This window comes from Bidens hawaiensis, unplaced genomic scaffold (genome assembly GCF_021521415.1).
Source record: "Bidens hawaiensis isolate Kalapana, Puna unplaced genomic scaffold, B.hawaiensis_p1.1 tig00017242_1, whole genome shotgun sequence".
NCBI classification, from domain to species: domain Eukaryota; kingdom Viridiplantae; phylum Streptophyta; class Magnoliopsida; order Asterales; family Asteraceae; genus Bidens; species Bidens hawaiensis.
The window spans coordinates 446,622-459,957 of NW_027492610.1; positions in this window are offsets into that span (position 1 = coordinate 446,622).

Consider the following 13,336-nt stretch of genomic DNA (forward strand, 5'->3'; position numbering starts at 1 on the left):
ACACCACTCCTCCTCAAGGGAAAGGTCCCGGCTGGATGTTTGACTATGATTGGATTATTTAATTCGTTTACTCCATCGACTGAGAACATAGATGAAGACCTGGTTCGTGCATATTTTGAAGATCATTTGGCTATTCCAAGTTTTTCAAGTTCTAATGATGTTGAAGCTACACCTCCTGCTCCAACTGAAGATCAATGTGATGAGAATCAGGTTGATATTGTTTCTACTTCTTCTGATGACAATCAAGTTGATGATCAGGTTATTGAACTTGACAGTGATAATGTTTCATCTCCTGAACTTGGTGAACATTACACTAACTTATTTGATAATGTTGTTGTTCCTTTTTTTTCGTTAATTAATTCTCAAAACTTATATTAAACTGTGAACAGTGTTCACTATAAATAGACGATGGACTTAGTTCGTTAACATCCCCTAACGAACTAGAGTCCAACTCGTTACTTACATTAAAAGGAAATAATTTTAACGAATCACTTCCTGATTCGCTAAACATCGGATCAATGATCTTGATTAGCTCAGTCTTAAATTGTGCAGCATATCGTTGTCGGTCTCAGAGTCCAACTCGTTACTTACATTGTGCAGCACATCGTTGTCGGTCTCAGTTAAGTTAACCAGCCACATCGGATCGATGATCTTGATTAGCTCAGTCTTCAAACCTGTACCAAGAACAATGACGGCCTTGCCAGTACGATTGTCGTAGTACCAGCGGTTGAAGGATAAATGCATATGTTGGTTCATCGTCTTCACCGGTACATGCTTCATCGTCTTTGGAGGTTTTACCCTAAGTACCAACTTCTTCCATCCCGTTTTTGGATCAATCTCATCGATTCGCTTGCGGATAGGAATTTGTGGCTTAAAATACTTAAAACCATGGTTCACCTCAAACACTAAGTGTTGGTGAAAATGTTTTGCATGGTAGTCTTCACCGCGATTAATAAACGGACGATACGCCAAAGTGCGTACATCCCATCTCGGTAATGAGAGAAGATCAGACATCATTTAATAGTACTGGACACCCAAGAAATAATATCACCTTGCACTGTTGACATGGTCTTGAATGTAGTCTTCTGGTTGGCTTTAGCTCGAGCAACAACATCTTCTTTTTGTTCCTGATCAACATACCTGTAAGCCTCGAAGATCTTACGAGCTGTCTTATTTCTGAACCAACTCTGAATCACCTCAAGAGACGGATCGAGAAGCGAATCAGATTTCATATCAAAGACATTCTTTCCTTTGGAATTCTTCTCTAGATGGTATTCTACTTCTTTGACCATTTCTTCATTAAATACTGGAGCACCCTGATCAACATTGGTGTGTTGAAATAGATCAGAGTAATCATCAGCAGTCACATCCTCCATCTCAACCTCCCCATTCTCATAAATATAATCCGTAAACATCTCAACAGTAGGATCATTTAAAATCTCATCATCATTAATTACCTCAACATCGGGCTCAGCTTCTAACACGGTCATTTCGTCTTCATTCAGACTAAGCAAGATAGCAATCTGCTCTCGTGTCAGTGATTTCTCAACGAACTGTCCCACAGCTATCTCATCAGCATTAACCATGCTTCGAATCACCCTTTTATTTAATTTTAAAATTTAAATGAATAATAAATAAAATAATGAAATTAAATTATTATTCAAATAACTTAAATAATTATCAAGATCCTATATCCCGATCATTAAATAACTTACATACGTTTCACATTTTTGTGAAACATAACTTAAATAGAATTTAAATAAAAATGTAAAACGAAAATGAAAAATATGTATGATATTTTGGAATATTTAAAGAATGTATTTACATGAAAAATATCCGAAACAAGAAATATAAAATATTTTTGAGTTTTATAAGATTTTCCAAAGCAGTACATATTTTGGATTCTTTGTTGAGTTTGAGCAGAGAATCATATTGACCAAATTGCCCTTCCATCACAGTTTTATATTTCAGCGATATTGTGACTGGCATTAAGTCGGTCATTGGTATTGTTGTCCACTAAAATCCAATAACAAACTTTCAAGCGTTTTTGTGATATGATTAACGGTTCAATTAAAGCACATAATATCAGAAACTATCAGCCTCTAATCTCGGTTTAAGCTTAATTTGATTTTTGCCATATCACCCCAACTTGACTTAAACCATTATATTGTTGATCAAAATTTGATTTTTATAGAAGTTTATAAGCAATGCCTTGATTTTATGATACTATGAGTGAATATGCACGAGTCCATCTGTCGGCTTACATACCTTGTATCCCCTGGGGTCCGTTTCTTAATGGTATTAAGACGCGCACAAGGGAGGAACAATGTATGACTAACAGTGGATTTTGATCAGGTCAGTAATTTGGATTTGTACGAGGTACAACAGTGATCGAGTTTAATGACTTTGGGTTTGCTCTTAAAGCAAATAAAATATTCATGCATATGAATACCCAGATGATTAAGCCGCATTAAGGCTCACAGTGTCCAAAACATCAAAGCTTGTTATTTGCTTTATTTTATTTTTGGATGATCAAACAAACATAAGGCTTAAGTATGACAGGTTATTACATTTCTGCCATCCTCACCGAGACTTTTGCTAGAGACTAACATCAATTTCAATTTGGCATTTCTTTATGTTTATATCACATACTTTACTCTACTTGTTTGTTTTATGACCTACCAATGCACCAATGCAATTAAGCACACAGTCTTTTAAGCTTATTTCTTGCCGGATTTGGGGTCAAAATAATCAATGTACTATCATTCTCTCTTTTTGTTTCAAAAACTCCAAATTTTGAGGAGCATAAAACAAAATAATGATAAATTTAATTTCCCCAGTTAACTTAAGTCTATAAATAAATGGCTATCCTATCAATCTACAAGTAGATAACAGGACCAAAATATGCAAGCAAGCTTTACAAACTTAAATAACCAACATAATTTTCAGCGAGAAAAAAAAATAAAAACGCATAGCGAACACCCCCAACTACCTTCCATAATCAGGTGAATGGCTAACTAGAACATTTACAAGTAAATATCAGGACCAAACATATACAAGTATATGTCCTTCAAATATGAGTAATTGATATACTTTTCAGCGAACGTATGCAAAAATCTTTTTGGTTTTTCTCTTTACATACATAAAAACACAATCTTTTTGTCTTTTTCAAATTTTCTTATAAACAAAATAACTTCACAATCTTTTTGACTTTTCAGATTTTTCTGTACAAACTGAAAACACAATCTTTTTGATTTTTCAAATTTTAAAATGTTTTTGGATTTTAAAATTTTAATGTTTTTGGGTTTTATCTATACAAACGAAAATTACAATATTTTTTGATTTTTGTATTTTCTATTTTGTCACCCCCTAAAACCTGAAACCAAAATAATTTTAAAATAAAAGAAACAGAAAAAAAAAGATAGTCATCCTTGTTTCAGGATATCAGCCAGGGTCTTTAATCCATTTAAACCAAGCAAAAATTGAAAACGCGTTTTGTCAAAAGCTTTGGTAAATAGATCGGCTTTCTGAAAGTCGGTATGTACTTTCTCAAGGTCAATTAATTTCTTCTCAAAGCAATCCCGTATAAAATGATATCGAATTTCGATATGTTTTGTTTTTGAATGCTGTACGGGATTCTTTGTGATAGACATGGCAGCAGAGTTATCATTTAGAATAGGAGTAGTAAGAAACTTCAAACCGCAGTCGCGAAGATGTTGTTGTATCCACAAAACATGGGAACAGAAACTCGAGGCTGCAACATACTCAGCTTCAGCGGTTGTAGTGGAGACCGTTGCCTGCTTCTTACACTGCCAGGAAACAAGCCGGTTTCCCAAAAATTGACAACCTGCCGTTGTTGATTTGAAGTTGATCTTGCAACCTCCGTAGTCCGAGTCTGAAAAGGCAGTAAGCTCAATGTTATCGTCATTGGGGTACTACAACCCGATGTATGGATTTCCCCTCAGATACTGAAGTATTCGCTTGACCACAGCTAGGTGAGTCACTCGTGGACTTGCTTGAAACCTAGCACAAAGACAAACAACAAACATAATGTTAGGGAGAGAAGCCGTTAGATACATTAAAGAACCGAACATGGCACGATAGAGGGTAGGATCAACGATATCCTCCAATTCATCCGGTGATAAATTGTGACCAACGGGGAGAGGAGTTGAAGGGATTTTTCCGGCATATATCTTGAAACGGCTCAAGACATCGTTCACATACATTTCTGGTGAATAAAGATTCCGTTCGCAGATTGGTGAACTTGCAACCCTAGAAAGAAATTCATCTCTCCCATCGAGCTCATCTCGAACTTCGTTTGCATGGACTTCTCGAACTCCTTACACACCGTATCATTTGTAGACCCAAAGTTAATGTCATCGACATAGGTCTGGACTAAAAGAAGATCACTACTAATTGTCTTATGAAATAAAGTGCAGTCGACAGTTCCTCGTTTGAAGCCATTATAAGTTAGATGGTCGGCAAGCGTGCCATACCAAGCTCTTGGGGCTTGATGTAGACCATACAAGGCGTTGTTTAAACGGTAAACTCGGTCCGGATAATCAGGATCTTCAAAACCAGGAGGTTGTAAAACTAACACTTCCTCGTGTAGTTCACCATTTAGAAAAGCACTTTTAACATCCATTTGATAGACCTTGATATTTTTATAAGCAGCATACGCCAGAAAGATTCGAATCGACTCTAATCTGGCAACTAGAGCATATACTTCTGTGTAATCAATACCCTCTTGCTGATGAAAACCTTGCACAACTAAACGTGCTTTGTTTCTTACATTCCCCCCTCGATCGTCTTTCTTACACTTAAATACCCATTAGTCGGAATAGCTTTCTTGACTCTAGCAGGTTTTTCGATTAAATCCCAAACACCCAAACGTGCAAATTGCTGTAATTCTTCTTGCATAGCTTCTACCCAAGAAGGATCTTGAAGAGCCATACGTGGCGTCATTGGCTCAACTTGAGATAAAAAGCAAGTGAATTTAGAAACATTTACAATTCCAGAGGAATGTAAGTCAGCATATGCACACAATATGTTATTCTCACTTGACGAAGCAACTTGATGACGTGTTTGAACTCCCACATCCAGTTCTCTAATGATGTTTTCTTGTGGATGATAACCATGAATCCGTAGAGTAGGATTATCAGGAGCAACAACATTATCAAATAAGTTAGTGTAATGTTCACCAAGTTCAGGAGATGAAACATTATCACTGTCATGTTCAATAACCTGATCATCAACTTGATTGTCATCAGAAGAAGTAGAAACATTATCAACCTGATTCTCATCACATTGATCTTCAGTTGGAGCAGGAGGTGTAGCTTCAACATCATTAGAACTTGAAAAACTTGGAATAGCCAAATGATCTTCAAAATATGCACGAACCAGGTCTTCATCTATGTTCTCAGTCGATGGAGTAAACGAATTAAATAAGCCATCATAGTCAAACATCCAGTCAGGACCTTTCCCTTGAGGTGGAGTGGTGTACTTTTGACAGTCCATATGATACCATTCCTCAAACAACAAAAAGTGAAATTAAATACCCTTTTCTTTGGAGATGCATATCCCAAGATATAACCTTCGATAGCTTTTTCTTCAAACTTACTCGCATCCTTCTTTAGCATTGTACAAGGACACCCAAAAGGTTCCAGGTACTTTAAGTTAGGCTTTCGATTGCTTAAAAGCTTGTAACTTGTTTTCTTGAGTCGTTTAACAGTTAACACTCGATTAAGCGTATAGCAAGCTGTATTCACCGCCTCATTCCAAAATTGGACAGGAAGATTAGAATCAGTAAGCATTGTTCTTGCAGCTTCAATCAAAGTTCTATTCTTTCGTTCAACAACAACGTTTTGTTGTGGTACATAGGGTGCACTGTATTCTCGATAAATTCCTTTTTGAATACAAAATAAATCCAATACAGTATTCTTGAATTCAGTACCATTATCACTTCGAATTCTCCTCACTTTTTGTTTGTATAGCGATTCGATCTTAGTGATAAGGTTTTGTACCAACACAGGTGTTTGATCTTTTGAACTCATAAATAACACCCATGAGTATCTTGAATAATCATCAGTGACAACAAGACAGTACCAATCCCCAGAGATACTTGCACGATTCACAGGACCAAACAGATCCATATTGAGTCGTTCAAGAGGAGTATCAATGGAATTCAATAACTTAGAAGGATGAGACTTTTTCTTTTGCTTGCCCTTCTTGCATGCAATGCAGTGATCAGATTTCTTAAAATTCTTCAAAGACACACCTTCGACGAGGTCATTTTCCATTAAATAGTTCATCTTATGAACATGAATGTGACCCATTCTACGATGCTATAGAATAGAGTCTTTCTCGGTTTCTTTCGATACAAAACATGTTTCGATAGATGTTGATACTTTAGAACTCATATTTAAAACATAAATATCATTCGATTGAGGTGATCTCATGACTACCATGTCCTCGAGAATCACATTACCCGGTTTCAAAATAAGACACTCTTTATCAGTAAATACCGTGGTGTACATCTCAGATTTGCGACACACTCAATAAATTATGGTCCACCTTGTCACAGTAGTTGACCTTTTAAAAAGTAATGTGACCATTTGAAACTTCACCTTCTTGTGTGATCATGCCCCAGAATTCCCAGCAAACGCTACTAACCCCCTTGAATATTTCTCACATTTGTTAAGAGGTTGAGATTTCCAGTGATATGACGAGAACATCCACTATCCATTATCCAGTTCTCACCAGAAATGGTCTTGGATGTACCCTACACACAAAAGAAAATGATTAGTTCAAAAATGCAGCTCATGCCTCAGTCTTGGGCACCTTTTGGTTTTCTTGAGAAATTTTAAACTTAACCGAATTCAATTGTTGTTCAGCAACTTGAGAATAAGTTACCGGCTTCTTAGATTTTCGTCTTAGATAAGCAGCTTCAACGACATTTGAATTTGTGCTCTTACATACAGGCTCAGTTGGAACAAATTTTGGCTTCACTTGGCCAGGAGTTTCATTTACATGAAGTACCTTACGAGGATTTATATGAGAAAACATGATATGTGTATCATCCTCACATGACACAGGTCGCTTCAAGATCTCCTTTATCACAGGAACCGGTTTTGAATGGCCCTTGACAAAAGGATGGAGATTTTGAGTTTTCTGTTGACCACAGTTTCTCACTACATGACCTTGTTAACCACACAAAAAGAAACTTCGCATGTCAACATGACCATGTTGAGGTTTGGCAGAAACATAAGCAACAGAAGGTTGATAACTTACATTCTTAGTGAAACGTTTGTCCAAATCATCAGAAGTGACAGACTTCTTTTTCATATAAAAGTCAAGGTTAGAACAATTGGAAAAACTTTTCAATGTATATGTTCCAGTCAATTTGACAAACTGAACCTTTTTAGTTTGTTTTAACAATTGTTTTGCTTTCATTACCGGGTCTGATGAGTTCGATGTTTTGGCACAAACATATTGACGTTCCAACTCTTTCAACTTGTCAGTTTCATTGTAAAAGACGCTCTCAATTAGGTCTGGTTTAATGATACTAATCGAGATATCTTTTTCAGTGAACATCGTATCCATACCCTTTAAATTAAAAACTCTAGAAGATGATGGCTTAGAACTAGGAGGATTAATGAAACGCATCAAGTCCTCATCAGAAATTTTTGGTTTTTTTGACTTCTTTGTTCGCAGATTTAACTTTCACTTGTTCTGTCTTTATCAATTGAGGCTTGTGTGAACCATACACAACTTCCTCAAATTCATGAGGCTCGCAAAGAATATGATTAGAACTAGGAATGTTCTTGTTCTTGTGTATAACCTCGGGTTCAAACACATCCTCAATAATTACATTGTCAACATTCTCAACAAAGACTTTGTTGCTTTGAACATGTGGTTTTTGAGGAGCAAATTGGGTCTTAACAGTTTCCGTTTTAACAGGTTTAGCAATCACAGGTTCAATCACAATAATCTCTTCTTCTCGTTTAGCAAAAGGATTAGTTTGTTAGTTATTGTGAAAAGGTGGCTGAATTTCTACAAAACCGATGCCTTTCTTTGAATCCCTTTCTTTTCCAAACACTTCAATAATTTCATTCAACACAAAAGAAGAGTTTCGAAATTCACCCAATTTGTTCTTCAACTCAAGAACCTCATTCTCAAGATCAGTTATCTTTGATCTATGTTTCAGGATTTCTTGAAACTTTTGGTCATTAATAGTCATTTTCACAGATAACTCAGCCTTGAGATCGTGGTTACTTGTCGACAATGCTTCAATATTTTCTCGAGATCTCATTTGAGATTCAAGAGATTGTCGATAAGTATCCTTTAGTGAAGCAATTTCTCTTACTAAATTATCATTATGATTCTTTAAAGATTCTAACTTAGGTTTGTTAGATTCACAATCAACACACGTTACTTTAACAGATGATGTAGCAGAAATAGAATGACTAACCTCATTGATCTTAGCCATGCAAGCCAACACAGTTGTAGGGTTATCACAAGAGTCGTCAGAATCAGATCCAGAATCATTGTCAGAGGACAGCTCATTTCCACTTGCATCTTGAAAGTCTTTAGTCAGCCCAAATATAGCTAAATTAGCTTTATTGTCATTACACAGTAGTCGTTGTGACCAATCATTTCCATCAGCTAACATTGCTTGTGACCCAAAAGTAGACGGTTTCTTTTTAGCATCATTACCTCGTGGTGTTGAAGAGTTTTGATTTTGACCACGAGGACCAGTATACTCCTTTTTCGGCTTGTCACATTCTTTTGCAAAATGCCCGAACTCTTGACAATTGTAACATTTGACTTTTAATTTGTCAAATCCCTATTTCTTGTTCAAGGTAGGAAGATCTTTTCCGGTCCTTTGCTTAAATCTTTTAACCTTACGAACAATCATTGCCATGTTCCACTTTAAATCCATGATTTCTAAGTCATCTGGATCAATCTGATCATAATCTTCATCAGTTAGATCACTAGTGGCAATCATGCTACTCACCAAGTTTTCATACGAGGACATGAAAGCTGTTAGAAAAGCAAAATTCTGTTCAGCTTCCTTCATGTTGACACTAGGTGGTGAAGCAAATGGATTAGTAGTAGAAGAACTTCCAGAAACACCAGGTGATCCAGAATTACCAGCAGTGTAAAAACATGCTCTTGGATCAATATACATAGTTGTTTCATTTTCACCTGCATGCTGTGTTAGAAAAGTAGTGATAGGGGAAATGATAGAACTTAGAGGCATACTACCACCATAGAAAGCAAGATCTTGACTATCCTTGGAGGATTTCTGATACTTAAGATCATATTCTCTTGCTTCAATCGTTTGCAAGAATTCAATGTCAGTCAAGTCTTCTTTTGCAAAATAGTTATTCTCTTTTAGAACAATTAAAAATGTCGAATAAGAACTTTGTAGTGCACTCTTAATCGTGTCTATCTTGTCAACCTCAGAAGTTTCCAATCTCATCTTGTCCATCTCAGCAATCAAATGGTTAAACCTATTAGTCATCTCCTCAACTCTTTCTCCTTTCAATAAGTTAAAGTTTCGTAATTAAAACTTAAGCATTACTTTGTTACTCTCAGCTGTATTCCCCATACTTCTCATACGAATATACTGAAATAAGGAAGCACAAATCTTTATACTACCCACTTGATGAAAGATGTTTACGGGTAAAGCCATAGTAAGAGTAGAATACGCCTTACTCTCAATCTCCAAAGCTTTCTTATCTTCTTGTGAATATTGAGAAATAGCTTTAGGAGCGTAACCGATAGTGTCATCGCCAATCATTGGAACAACATATACCTCATCTAGGCAATATGAACAGTCAGGATGAACAAAACCCAAATGAGCACGAAAACGGGTTTCCCATTTAACAAAGTCACTAAATTTCATCAATCTTGGACATTTCGAATGTGAACCTATTTCGGTATCAAGTTGCAACATTTGTTGCATTAATATGTTCTGTGAAGCTAGTGTATACATACCAGCCATTTTTGACAAGATTCAAATTTTAAGGGTTAAAATTGAAAATTGGAATAACGAACTATGAACAGATGTAACGAAATGAGTACAGTAATTAGAGAATCACAATTTAACGAAGTAAAGTGTGATCAAGTAACGAATCAGAAATGGTTTAAATGAATCAGATGATTAACGAATTAGATGGTCAACGAACCAATCAATCAACGAATTAGCTGAACAAATCTTTAAGTAGAAGCTTGGCGAATTAGAAAGTTTTCTGTAACGAATCACTAAGAGAGACTTAGCGAATTAGATAACGAATCAGCTACAGTTGATAACGAATCAACTTATAGCGAATCAGGTTGTTACAACGGTTTGTTACAAACACTGACAACAAATACCTCGTGGCAAAGGTTGTTATAAAACATTTTCCGAGGTATGGCACGTGTCACACGAAGCAGTTGACACGAATCAGAGGTTTAAAGAATTGGTTAACGAATCAACCAAAACTCATAGTGAATCAGCTAAATATGTTAACGAATCGAATTGAATGAGTTAACAAATCAGGCTGAATTTTAACGAATCAGACTTAAATCATCAAATCTTCAAACCTTCAAACATAATTTTCCAGAAATCTGGAAACTTATGAATAAAAAACCCAGAAATCCGATTTGTAATACACACTCAATATTCAACCAAATCGCTCAAGTCAATTACCAAAATACTCGTCATCACAATGCGAAACCAAATCAATACCCCTCGTAAACCAATTATCCTTATCCCGAATCCAATTTGAACCAAAATTATCCTCTTTTTCGGCCAAAAACATATCCAAACCAAATTCGATCCAAACACACACCAAAATCCAATTCCAATCAATCACAACTCACAAATACCTTATCAATCACAAATCTAATCCAACCATTCCATAATTAAACCAATTCAACCTCAATTTGATTCAAAATCAAACCGAACATGAACTGAATCAATTTTCAAATAATTAATAACAAATAACAGTCAAATCAAGCGTAATTGAGCACCGAAAGCTCTGATACCACTTTTTTGAACACGGAATAATCCTTAATTCAGTAAACAGATCTCAGATCTATACGAATACGATTAGTCCTAAATATGGATCTAGTTCATTATTACGTTTGATTGTTTTTTATATCTATGTATATTATCAGTAGTATGTGTATGTTTATAATATTAATATGAAGATTGAGAGAGAGAATCGGGCAGAGGTTCGTTAATTAAATCTCAAAACATATATTAAACATTGAATAATGTTCACTATAAATAGGAAGATAGACCTAGTTCGTTAACATTCCATAACGAACTAGAGTCTACTTCGTTACATACATTAAACTGAACATAAACTTAACGAATCACCTCCTGATTCGTTAAACATCCTTAACGAATCAGGAGGGATATAACTTAGATCTAGTTCGCTAAACATACTTAGCGAACTAGACTATTACATTAACGAACTACAAGATAAATTAATTGTTTATTACGTTAAACAAACGACAAATACGTTAACGTTAAATACAAAGACTCGAGACGCAAAACCGTGTACTAACAACCTGTTGGGAAAACCGACCACCTAGCCACGGACGGTAAACAAAAATTGCGGAATTAGTCTTCTTTTGGCTAAACTTTTTCCCAAACTAAATGAATCAATGAGGATGCAAACAAATAGGGTAATTTAAAAGTAAATATGACACAATAATTTTAGCGTGGAAAACCTCTTAAGGAGAGAGTTAAAACCACGCAACTAATAGAGCCGCTTCAAATCCACTATAACCAATAATAGCAATACAAAGTCTTCTCTAGGTAAAACTAGAGGCATACACAAATCATCATATACTTGGTACAAACAATCTTCAAGTATACGGAATAAAACTACAAAAGAAAACGAGTCAGAGGTATCACCAACGAGAGAATGAATAGATCTCTGGCACGTCTCTTATCTTCAACAAAACAACCAAAAAAACTTGAAGCACCAAAAAAAAAAACTCTTCGTCTATGTTATTTCTTCGACGACAGTGTAACCCCAAAACAAAGAAACCCAATTTCTTGTGTATATATTGGCTGAATAGAAAGGCTCCCAAAATTGTTCTATATATATTTGCTTAATGTCGGCATAAACTTAATATGGAGCAAACATTTTTTTTCTCTTTCTTTTTATTATTAAATAATAATAATAATAATAACAACCATTGTAAGTTAATATTCTTAGTCAACGATTTATCTATAGTAATGATTTGGTAATTAATTGTATATATTATTGTTTATTCCCTTACCTTGTGTACCGATAAGTTGGTTAGGGATATCTTTTGTATATAATGTTAATATTGAGAATGAAAAGGGAGGGTAGATGATTCCTATATACTTTCATGGTATCTTTTGTATATAACTCTTGAACATTCATTCCCCTATGGCCGCTCTCTACTAACACCACCCCACGTATGACCATCTACGGGTTTTTGTGTGTGCATGCTATCCAAATGTCTCAGCTACCCGACAACAAAAACTTAGCACCCGTTCCACTTTATGTGTTTTTCTTGGTTACCCTACCCAACTTCCGTGGTAACCAATGCCTTGAATTATCCACCGGGAATATAATTTTATTTCGTCACGTAATCTTTGATGAAACAAATTTCCCGTTCAAAAAAACCAACACAACCACTACCGTTAGCTACTCCTTCCTGGATGTTGACCCATCACCAATCATATTTCAATCAGTACAATCACAACCTTTAAACTCAACACCCAGTACTCTTAACAAAACAACATCATCACCTAATGCTACTCACAACCCACATAACCCATCTAGTGCAACCTTCACACCAAACCCAACACCTTTTCCACACCAAGCCCAAACTTCAACCCAACACTCCACACCATTACCCATACCCCCTTTCCGGCCCACACAATCCATGCCCACCATTAATCCCCCCTTATCACCGATTACACAACCACCAATCCCACTAGTTACTACCCACCATAGACCACTCGTCTTAAAGTCGGTATTACCAAGCCTAAAATCCCACTAAACTTCCACACCATCACTGTTTCTCCTTTACCAACATCCCACCTAACCGCCCTTACCGATCCAAATTGGAATGCCGCCCTGACCGAAGAGTATAGTGCCTTGTTGAAAAATAACACTTGGGAACTAGTACCTAGACCACGAAATGAAAATGTCTTCCGTTGTATGTGGTGGTTTCACCACAAATTTAATGCCATGGGTCAGTTACAATGGTACAAAACGCGACTTGTAGTTAATGGAAAATCTCAACGAGTTGGCATTGATTGTGACGAAACTTTTAGTCTGATTGTTAAGCCAGCAAC